The sequence below is a fragment of the Prunus mume genome, linkage group LG8, assembly GCF_029339155.1.
Source record: "Prunus mume cultivar Tortuosa linkage group LG8, ASM2933915v1, whole genome shotgun sequence".
NCBI lineage: Eukaryota > Viridiplantae > Streptophyta > Magnoliopsida > Rosales > Rosaceae > Prunus > Prunus mume.
The window spans coordinates 20,665,482-20,675,482 of NC_142705.1; positions in this window are offsets into that span (position 1 = coordinate 20,665,482).

The window sequence follows — 10,001 nt, forward strand, 5'->3', positions numbered from 1 at the left end:
GGTAATTTGGATTTGAAACGTTTGTACTTTGATTTCTGTTCATGTACGTAAATTTTCTTGCTTTATATGATTGCTTTGAGTGTTGTTGTTTCTATTGCATTTAATTTTGTTTATGTAAGTGAAAGTTCAACAATTGATATAAACTTTTAATCATGGTCGTAGTAGAAAAAAAAATATAGTGGAGGTTGTTGTGGTCTCTGAGATAGTTGCAAGCCTTTACAAAGGTAGTTCTAACTTCTATTCTATTGATGTGGTCTCTGTGATAGTTTTCATAATGTAGCTGCTTCTTGTTGCTTGTGTTGGGTTGATCTGAAAAGATACGTGCAGAGAAGGAACAGTGAGAAAAGGAGCAAGTGCCTTTTGGTTATTTTCTTCCTGTCACTTTTAAAGTTTTAGTAGGTAGTTTCTTGTCCTTTTATGAATGATTTGTTATGTTTTCCTATTTAGATCGGTGCACTAGATACTAAGTTATATCAAGTTTTTAAAAGAGTTTAAATTAAGTTATACCTTGAGGCCCAAACCTTGTGGAATAAGGAAAGGTTTTGAAGCCTATTAAGGGGTCCAGTTTATTTCCTTTTTTGCTTGAACCGATTAAGTGGGCTTGGAAGATTAGTCAAGTCGGTCCTCGGTGATGAGTAGAGACGACTTGACCTAGCCCTATATAAGCTTAAGGCCCTGCTCTCATCAGACACGTTCTCTAATCCTATTCTCATAATAAAGAAATAGCTGAAACAGATTCTGAGATAGAGCAGAAGTCTTGAGCCATTCCTGTTCTTGCTAAGATTGTTGCTGCTGCTACGGATTGGATGAGTTCAAAGGTCGTGTACTCAAGGAAGATGGTTCCAGATATGTCCTTATGTCTTTACGTATTTCATATTGTGTGAAAGATCTTGAACATGTTTTAAAGAAATATAATAGTTGGTATCAGAGCATAAGGTTATTCGCACACACTGAAATCGTTTTTCAATCATGCCCATTACGATTTCTTATCTGTTCATGCCATAATGAGTTTTGGTTATGCTTAAAATTTGAAGATGGATTAAACATGTTTTCTAAATATCAAGAATATTAAAGAATCTGGAAAAAGCATGTTTTACTTTGATTTTTCATATCTTCAAAACTTTAAACATGTTTTTGACCTACCAGATGACCTTAAAACCCTAAATATGCCTACATATCACAACAAAGCTGTGTTTCGTGTTAATTAGGTTATTCCCTATTCAGAAAGGTATTTTGCGTCAAAAACGGACCACCAGAAAACCCCTAAAATACTATTCAAGGCATAAATTACTATTCACTGCCAATTTAGGGTTTTCTCTCTTGAACTGTGTTTGTTTGGTTATTTTATGAGCTAGATAGGTGTTTATCTTTGTTTTGAGAACCATCAAATTTTTCATAACAAAACCAAACCTAAATACTCAAACCCTAAAGAAATAACTAAAATTGCATCATACCTAAATTACTTGATAAGTTTCTTCAACAAATAGAATATATCATGTAATTTGTTTATGAAGGCATAGGATAACACATAATTTGTGTAAGCTATAAGTAATCTTGCTTATCACAAAGGTGTGATACTTAATTAAGGAAGCTTGCATATATTACTTGTTAGTTTTATGAATAAAGTTAAACGAAAAAATTGTTTTCTCTTAACAAATTGAGAATCGGTTTCTTGAAAAGTAATTATGCTTTCTTTTGCAAATCCTTACAGCTTTGAACACTTCCTCAATCAATTTCTCGCAAATTGAAATACTCGCTAATCAAACTTCAAAAGATGGAAGTTTGGATTTTAAAGATATTCCCATAATGAATGAGATCAATTATGATCTCACTCATGTTATTTGTTCGTTTATGTATTCTATAGAACGACTCCAAAAGTTTGGGAAAAAGGAGAAGCATTTGGTTTTTAATAGGTGTCACTCGTGACAAGTTGACATGAATGGCATTCTAGTAAAGAATATAGTGGAGCTAATTAAGAAGCGGAACGAAGATGAGATGGAGCGAAAAAGGGTTAAGGCACAGCGATGTCGTCGACCTTATGGAGGAATCCATAAGGATATACACGGCTACAAATTTAAGGACAGCCTTTGAAGTCTCAGGATCGCTGTCAAGCTCAATGTTTATACGCTTATGGGAGAGGACAAAATATCAATAAGCTACTTCAATACAAGAATCTCCTAGTGCAGTCTGTGAAACCTACGCCCTAACGTGAATCACATGTTGAGATTTTCGATACCACCACTAATAGGGAGATAGTGGTACTTGACCCATTCCCTGTTAGGGAGAACAACACTTTCATGGCAACACGTTATGACAAGGAGGATTAGATAGCTACCTATTTCGTTTTCATCTAATAGTGAAATATTATTGGAGTAGTTGATTTTAAGTTGGATTCAGGATTTATTTTAGAGTTGGATGATGTACTTTCAGTACCTTAAATAAAGAGAAATTCAATTTCTGTTTCAAGATTATTAAGACTTGGTTTTATAAAGAAGTTTTTGTATCTCAGAATTCAAAGACAATAAAGATGGATTATATTGTCTCAATTACAATAAAGATTGGTCAAGTTTTAATAGTTGAATCGAGTGAGAAAAAGAATAGAAGTGAAGGAACATCCACTAGGTTATGACATGGATGTTTATGGCACATTTCAAAAGAAAGAATGAAAATTCTTGTTAAGGAACAAATCTTGTCATTACTGACTTTCGATGATGACGAAATTTGTATTGAATGTGTTAAAGGAAAACTCACTAAGACTAAAAAGAAAGTGCAACTCGCAGTAGTGATCTTTTGGAAATCATCCACACAGATATTTGTAGACCATTCCCTCATCAAAAAATTAATGGAAATCACTATTTCATCACCTTTATAGATGACCATTCTCGTTTTGGTTATATGTATCTCATAGCAGAAATGTCTCAAGCTTTTGAAATGTTCAAGATTTCTCAAACTGAAATAGAAAGGCAACTTGAGAAGAAGATCAAAATTGTGAGGTCAAACAAATAGGGTGAATATTATGGATGTTTTGATGAAGGAGGACGACGAGCTGGACCTTTTGCTAGGTATCTACAAGATAATGAAATAGCTGCTCAATACACAATGCCAAGCACTCCGCAACAGAATGGTGTGGCTGAGAGAAGAAATCGAATTTTGAAGGATATGGTCTGTAGCAAGATTTCCAAAACTATTTTGTCTACACTTTTTGAGAGAATCGATCAAAACAACAAACTATAGGGTGCTTAATAACTCTGTACCTAAGACACCTTTCGAAATTTGGACTACCAGAAAGCTTAGTCTGCGACATCTTCATGTATGGGGTTGCAAGGTTGAAGCTAGAATCTATAATCCTCAAGAGAAGAAGCTTGATCCTAAAACAATTAGCTGTCATTTTACTAGTTATCCTACAAGGTCAAAGGGTTCTAGATTTTATATCCAAATTATGGTACCCGAATTAGGTTTTTAAGTTTTTTTTTTTTTTTTTACTATCCAAATTATAGTACTTGAATTGTTGAGACTAGTTGTTCAATCTGAAGAACTAGTTGATCAATAACAATAAGAACAAACTGTAGAAAACCCACAACAAGAAAATTCACCCGAACCAATGCCGTTAAGGAGATCTGATAGAATAAGAAGATTGACAGTAATTTCAGATTATGTGTACTTACAGGAAGCAGATTTTGATATTGGAGATGAGGCTGATCCAACAATTTTTAAAGAAGCTATGGAGAGTCAGAATTCAGACAAATGGAGGGAAGTGATGTTGAATTAACTCGAAAGCATGAAGAATAATCAAGTATGGGAATTAGTTGAACCTCACAAGAGTTAGAAATTGGTAGGCTCGAAAATGGGTATTTAAAACAAGGAAGGATAAAGATGGAAGAATCGAAAGATTTAAGGCTAGATTGGTAGCCAAAAAATTCACCCAAAGGGAGGGAATTGACTACACTAAGACGTTTTCTCCAGTTTCCACGAAATATTCTTTCCACATCATTATGGCTTTGGTGGCACATTATGACCTACTTTTACATCAAATGGATGTCAAAACTGCCTTCCTGAATGGTGAACTCGAAGAAGAAAATTTTATGAGGCAACCTGAAGGTTTGTAAAGGAGAGAAAACAACATATGGTTTGCAAACTTGACAAGGCAATTTATGGACTAAAGCAAGCAAGCAGGAGGTGGTATTTCAAATTCCATCAAACTGTTTCATCTTATGGCTTTGAAGAGAACATAGTCGATCAATGCATTTATCTGAAGAAGTGTGGGAGACGATTTATTTTTCTAGTGCTGTATGTCGATGATATACTTTTAGCTACAAATGACCACAATTTACTGAAAGACACTAAGGAGCTACTTTCAAAAAATTTTGAGATGAAGGATTTGAGAGAAGCCCCTTTTGTGTTAGGCATTGAAATTCAGAGAGACCGAGCTCGAGGCATAAGCCTATCATAGAAAACTTACATTAAAAGGATACTCAAGCGTTTTGACATGAGTATGTGTTCTGGACAAAAAGTTCCGTTAGCTAAAGGAGATTTAAAGAATAAGTATTGCCTCAAGAATAAAGAAGAAGAAGATGATGAGATGAGGAACAAGTCATAGGCTTCTCTAGTTGGAAGCATTATGTACGCATAAGCGTGTACAAGGCTAGACCTAGCCTTGTGCATTAGCAAGATGAGGAAATTTCAGTCAAATCTGGGAATGCAACATTGGATAGCTGGAAAGAAGATTCTGAAGGTACCTATAGAGAACAAAGGCTTATATGTTGATTTGTAGACGCACAAAGAATTTAGAGCTTGTTGGTTATGCTGATGTGAATCCTGGAAAAGGAGAGGATGATTACATCTCTACTTTAGGTTTTCTTTTCAAGATGGCAGGAGCAGCTATTGCTTGGAAGAGTGTTAAATAATATAGTGTTTCAAGTTCAACCATGTTTTCAAAATACATAACTTGCTATGAAGCCACTTCTCATGCAGTATGGCTAAGGAATTTTATTAAAGACATTAAGGCGGTGGACTCGATTTTTAGACCAATACAGACATATAATAACAACATTGTGGCTATTTTTCATTGAATGAAAAACAAGATGTCATCTGGACTTCAGCATATTGACAGAAAATATTTAATAGTGGAGGAGAAGGTAGCCAACAAACTAGTCAAGTTTGATCATATCAGAGCTCAAGATATGATTACAAATTTGTTCACAAAGTTTTGCCATCAGAATCTTTTCTAAGACATGTTGAGAGCATGGGATTATTTCCTACCTTTAATGTTGCAATCTAATGGGAGTCTTGTTTCCATTCTGATATTTTACTAGTTTGTTTATTTTGTTTATTTTTGGATTGAGGGATTTGCATTTAAGGATGTTAATTTAGTAGATAGTTTTATTTATTATTGAATAAATTCTACAATTTTGACTATTTAGATATTTAAACTTGTTATGCAATTTTATTTAGGGAGATTTTATTGGCACCCCATTATTTGCTTTTTACACCCCATACTAATTTTAAACATAAATAACCTATTTTACCCTTGTACACAATTACCATTAAGGACAAAAAAATTTAAAATTAAAATTAAAATTGCTCACTACACCCCGCATATGTTCCTGCAACCCTAGTTTGACTTTTTTCTCAAACTATCATGTTCCTAAACCCTAAACCCTAGATTTATACGTTTATATTGGTGAAAAAATATCTTGTATTTATTCATGAAGGGTGAGGTTGAAGTTAGAGAGGCTTCGAATTAGATACGAGTTTATTTTTTGGCGTTTTGCAAGTTTAGTATTTCATAATGGTCGCTGGTTGCATTTAGCACATCAGTCCGAACGCGACAGGTAAATTCGGTGGGATGCCACCAAAATGTTGCACCTTTTTCAGTTGGGTTTGACCGTTCATGAACTTATTATTTGGTGAGATCCACTGTAACATGGAACGTAGTTCAGTGGTTCACTACCGAACATTTACCCGGTTTCAGTGGCATCCAACCGAAATTTATTTATTTTTTCAATAACTTATTGCCGACCACAAATTTAATGCAAGCTATTTTGATCTTACTCTATTGAAGGTACAAAAACAAGGTGACGCCCCTACTGAAGGCAACAATGTGGGAACATAATGTGTAATGGACTATAGTGATCAATTCACAACTTATTCGGTAATTATTTTTCTGAAATCCTTTTTAGTATCATTAACGTGGCATTAATGTTTCAAATTTTATCTTTGATACATACATGACAATTGGTTAAATCCATTTAAGGATAGGTTTGTGGCTGCATGAACCAAGCTACATGAGATTGCCATTGGTTTTGTTGACGATAATCACTATGTCCAGGTATGAATTTATTTGTTTACGCAATATAGTTTAATTTTATATGTTATGCGTATATAAATGAATTCTTGTTTTATAGGTTCATTTGTCTCCAGATCATCCTATTCCACCAGTTTCTAGAATGTGGCATGAACAAAGTGACATATGCAATGTAACACATTTATACTCGAGGTACCAAGCGTATGTGAATGCGTTTCAACAACTTCCGAGAATGGAGAATGTAGCTACTACAGATACGGTCATCCTAATGACTGCGAAAATGCACCCATTACAGAATTGAGATTATAGATCTAATAATTCTATTTAATTTTTTTTCAACTCTTTGGCTCTGGTTGCTTCCTTGGGATGATTTCATATGAGTATGGGGTTGCTTCTAGAAGATTCCTGTTGTTTTTGGCTCAGGGGCATGGTTTCTAATCAAGGTGGATTTTTATGTTTTAATTAGATAAATGTGGAGAGTTTGTGTTGTTCTGCTGCCAATGGAAAACAATGCAGTGGCTTAATGAGTCAAACATGATAAACCTGATTTTTTTGCATGAAAGTGTCAACCTTACAAAATGCTTTGCAACGTCCACTTCTTTATGCTAGGCTAGCCTTTCATTCATACACGGACGCATTGTATCTTCAATTTTTTAATTTTCTTGTGTGATTGTTGGCTACCTGTATGAATTCAATATAGGTGGTGGCTTCTTTATTGACCATTATTGATTGTGGTTACTCTTTTTAATATTAGGACTCGTCTTAAGTCACCTTGGGCCTGCCGGAAAAGAAAACATGCCATGAGTTCTAATACAAATTTCATAATTAATCAAAACAACAAAAGTTCCATGAGTTCCAATACAAACATGCAATAACTAATCAAAACAACATAAGTTCCATGAGTTCTTAATAAACGCATGCTAGCAAGTCAGTTAACCATGACGACGTTGATATGTCATGGTAGATGCTATCTATTCGGTCGAGATGATGAAGCCTCAGTAATACCTCTGCGAGTCTCTTCATATCTAAAAACAAACAATATTAAGTACATACTCGAACGTATTCGGTAGATGATCACTGAAAACGGAAACAAATTCGGTGGACTATCATGAAAAGAACACATATTCGTGGAGTACCATCAAAAATCCAAATACATTCGGTAGGAATCTCCAAAATTAGAAACAAATTCGGTGGACTACCACCGAAACAAGGTAATGATTTCGGTGGTAACCCACCGAAAGTAAAATGTACAGATCATGTTCAAATTCGGTGGACTACCACTGAAGCAATGTAACCATTTTGGTGGTAATCCACCAAAACTAAAATCCAATTTCGTAAAACCAGGTTCAAACCATACACCCACCACGTTGAAATCAAAAATTAAAATCAGACTTTGGCTTTTCAAAAGTGAAATCAAACGTAGGCTTAATCAACACTTAGAAACGTAAATATAGAAATCAAAATTGAAATCAAACCTTGGCTCTTAGAAAGGATTTGTGAAAACTTGATAAATTCGTGATGGATGCTTGAGATGGCTGAGGAGATGGTGGTTTGCAACGGGGTGAGGCGTTTGGGGTTGGCTGTGGGGTGTGATGGCTCTGTTTCATAGATGGGTTCGGGTTTGCACAGATGGGTTGTGCAATGGGGTTTGGTGGTTTGCAGAGATAGGTTGTGCGATGGCTCTATTTCAAAGGGGATGGGGTGTGCGGTGGAGCTTGTTGTAAATCTGATGGGGTGTGTCCGCAAGAGGAGGAATTTTCGATGGGGTGGGGCTTGATATCAGATGGGGTGGGGTTTGATTTCAGATTGGGTGTGTCTGAAAGGGAAGGGGGTTTTCGATGGGTGGTGTATGATATGGGATGAGGTTTACACAGTGAGGTAGGGAATGAGGTTCATAAGGGCAATTTATGAAACAAATAGGGTATAATGAGTAATTTAAAATTTTATTAAAATTTAGTGGGGTGTAAAAAATTATGGGGTGTAAAGAACAATTAATGGGGTTCATATAGAATTTCCCTTTTATTTATGCATGTGAGTTTATGGTCTCTTTTGAGATACTATTGTTTTAATAACATTGCGGATTGACTCTTGCTAAGTCGTAAAGGGGCACTTGTACTAAAAGCATAAAGATTCACATTAAAGATCAGTACATATTAAGGTTCGCATTGTAGGTGCTTCATGTGTTTTGAGATTGCATTATGTGATTATAGATGACCCGTTTTTAATAAAGAGTGCAGTGCTTGTCTATATTTCGTTTTGTTTAAACACTTTTCACTGTAGCTTGAGGGGCAGGACTTAACTGTTTTAAACTCATGGCCAATAAAGATTATCAACCCTTTCGGAATACAGAAGCTTAGTGCTCTAGTGCTTGATTTAGTGGGAGAATGTTATGTTTTCCTATTTAGATCGGTGCACTAGATACTAAGTTATATCATATTTTGATAAGAGTTTAAATTAAGTTATATCTTGAGGCTCAAAACCTTGTGGAATAAGGAAAAGTTTTGAAGCCTATTAAGGGGTCTTAATTATTTCCTTTTTTGGCATGAACCGATTAAGTGGGCTTGGAAGACTAGTCAAGTTAGCCCTTAGTAATGAGTAAAGACGACTTGACCTAGCCCTATATAAGCTTAAGGCCCTGCTCTCATCAGACACGTTCTCTAACCCTATTCTCATTATAAAGAGATAGCAGAAGTCTTGAGTCGTTCCTGTTCTTGCTAGGATTGTTCTCTGCTTTCTGATTGATGCTGCTACTACGGATTGGATGAGTTCAAAGGTTGTGTACTCAAGGAAGATGGCTCCATGTATGTCTTTATGTCTTTACGTATTTTAGATTGTGTGAAAGATCTTGAACATGTTTTAAAAAAATCTAACATGATTTTCTTAATGCCTTTTCTTTACAATATGCGACATTTGACTTTAGACACCACCCAATAGTTGAACAGTGGGTAGTTAGTTATAACTATTGTTTTATTTGGCTTGTATGTTTTCATGTTTACAGGACTTCCCAACCCACTAAACATGAAACTTCATTGCAATCAATGGTACCATGCATATGAAGAGTCCTAATTTACATGAATTCTAAATCTTCTACATGGGAAAGGGACTCACTCTTCTTGTGTTTCTTAATTTGAAATTGGTTTTGATTATGTTTTGCAGTTAGGTATTGTTTTTATTTTGATTTTGGGTTTGCAGGTATTCCAACTAGCAGCCCATCTGCCTTTCCCAGCATTTCATATGGGTAAAATTTTGTTTTGTTTTGTTTTTTCTTTAGATTTATCTCTCTTTGTCTCTGTCTTTTATTTTGGTGAATAGTTGGAGATTTTATTTATTTATTTTAGTGATGCATGAAGAATATATATATTAACTACATGTTAAAAGCTATCATGCTATATTGGAAGTGGTATCATTTGCCTAATCTTGGCGTATTGCTAAGAATAGTTAAGTTTCGAATCACAAAATGAGGACGTAAAGACAAACACTAGGCCATTGTACATGGCCTTGGAGATAATGGTTGAAGCTGGTCCCATGTTTTGGCTGCTTTCTTTGCACTTTTTTGTTTGATATTCAAAGCCTATAAGATTGATTATCGTTATACAATCCAAAAAGTAAAAAAGAAAAAAAAGAAAAAAGAACAAAAAAAAAAAGAACAAATCTCAACCCCAAATTGGCTTATTGCTTTATGTTTCCCATTCATTTT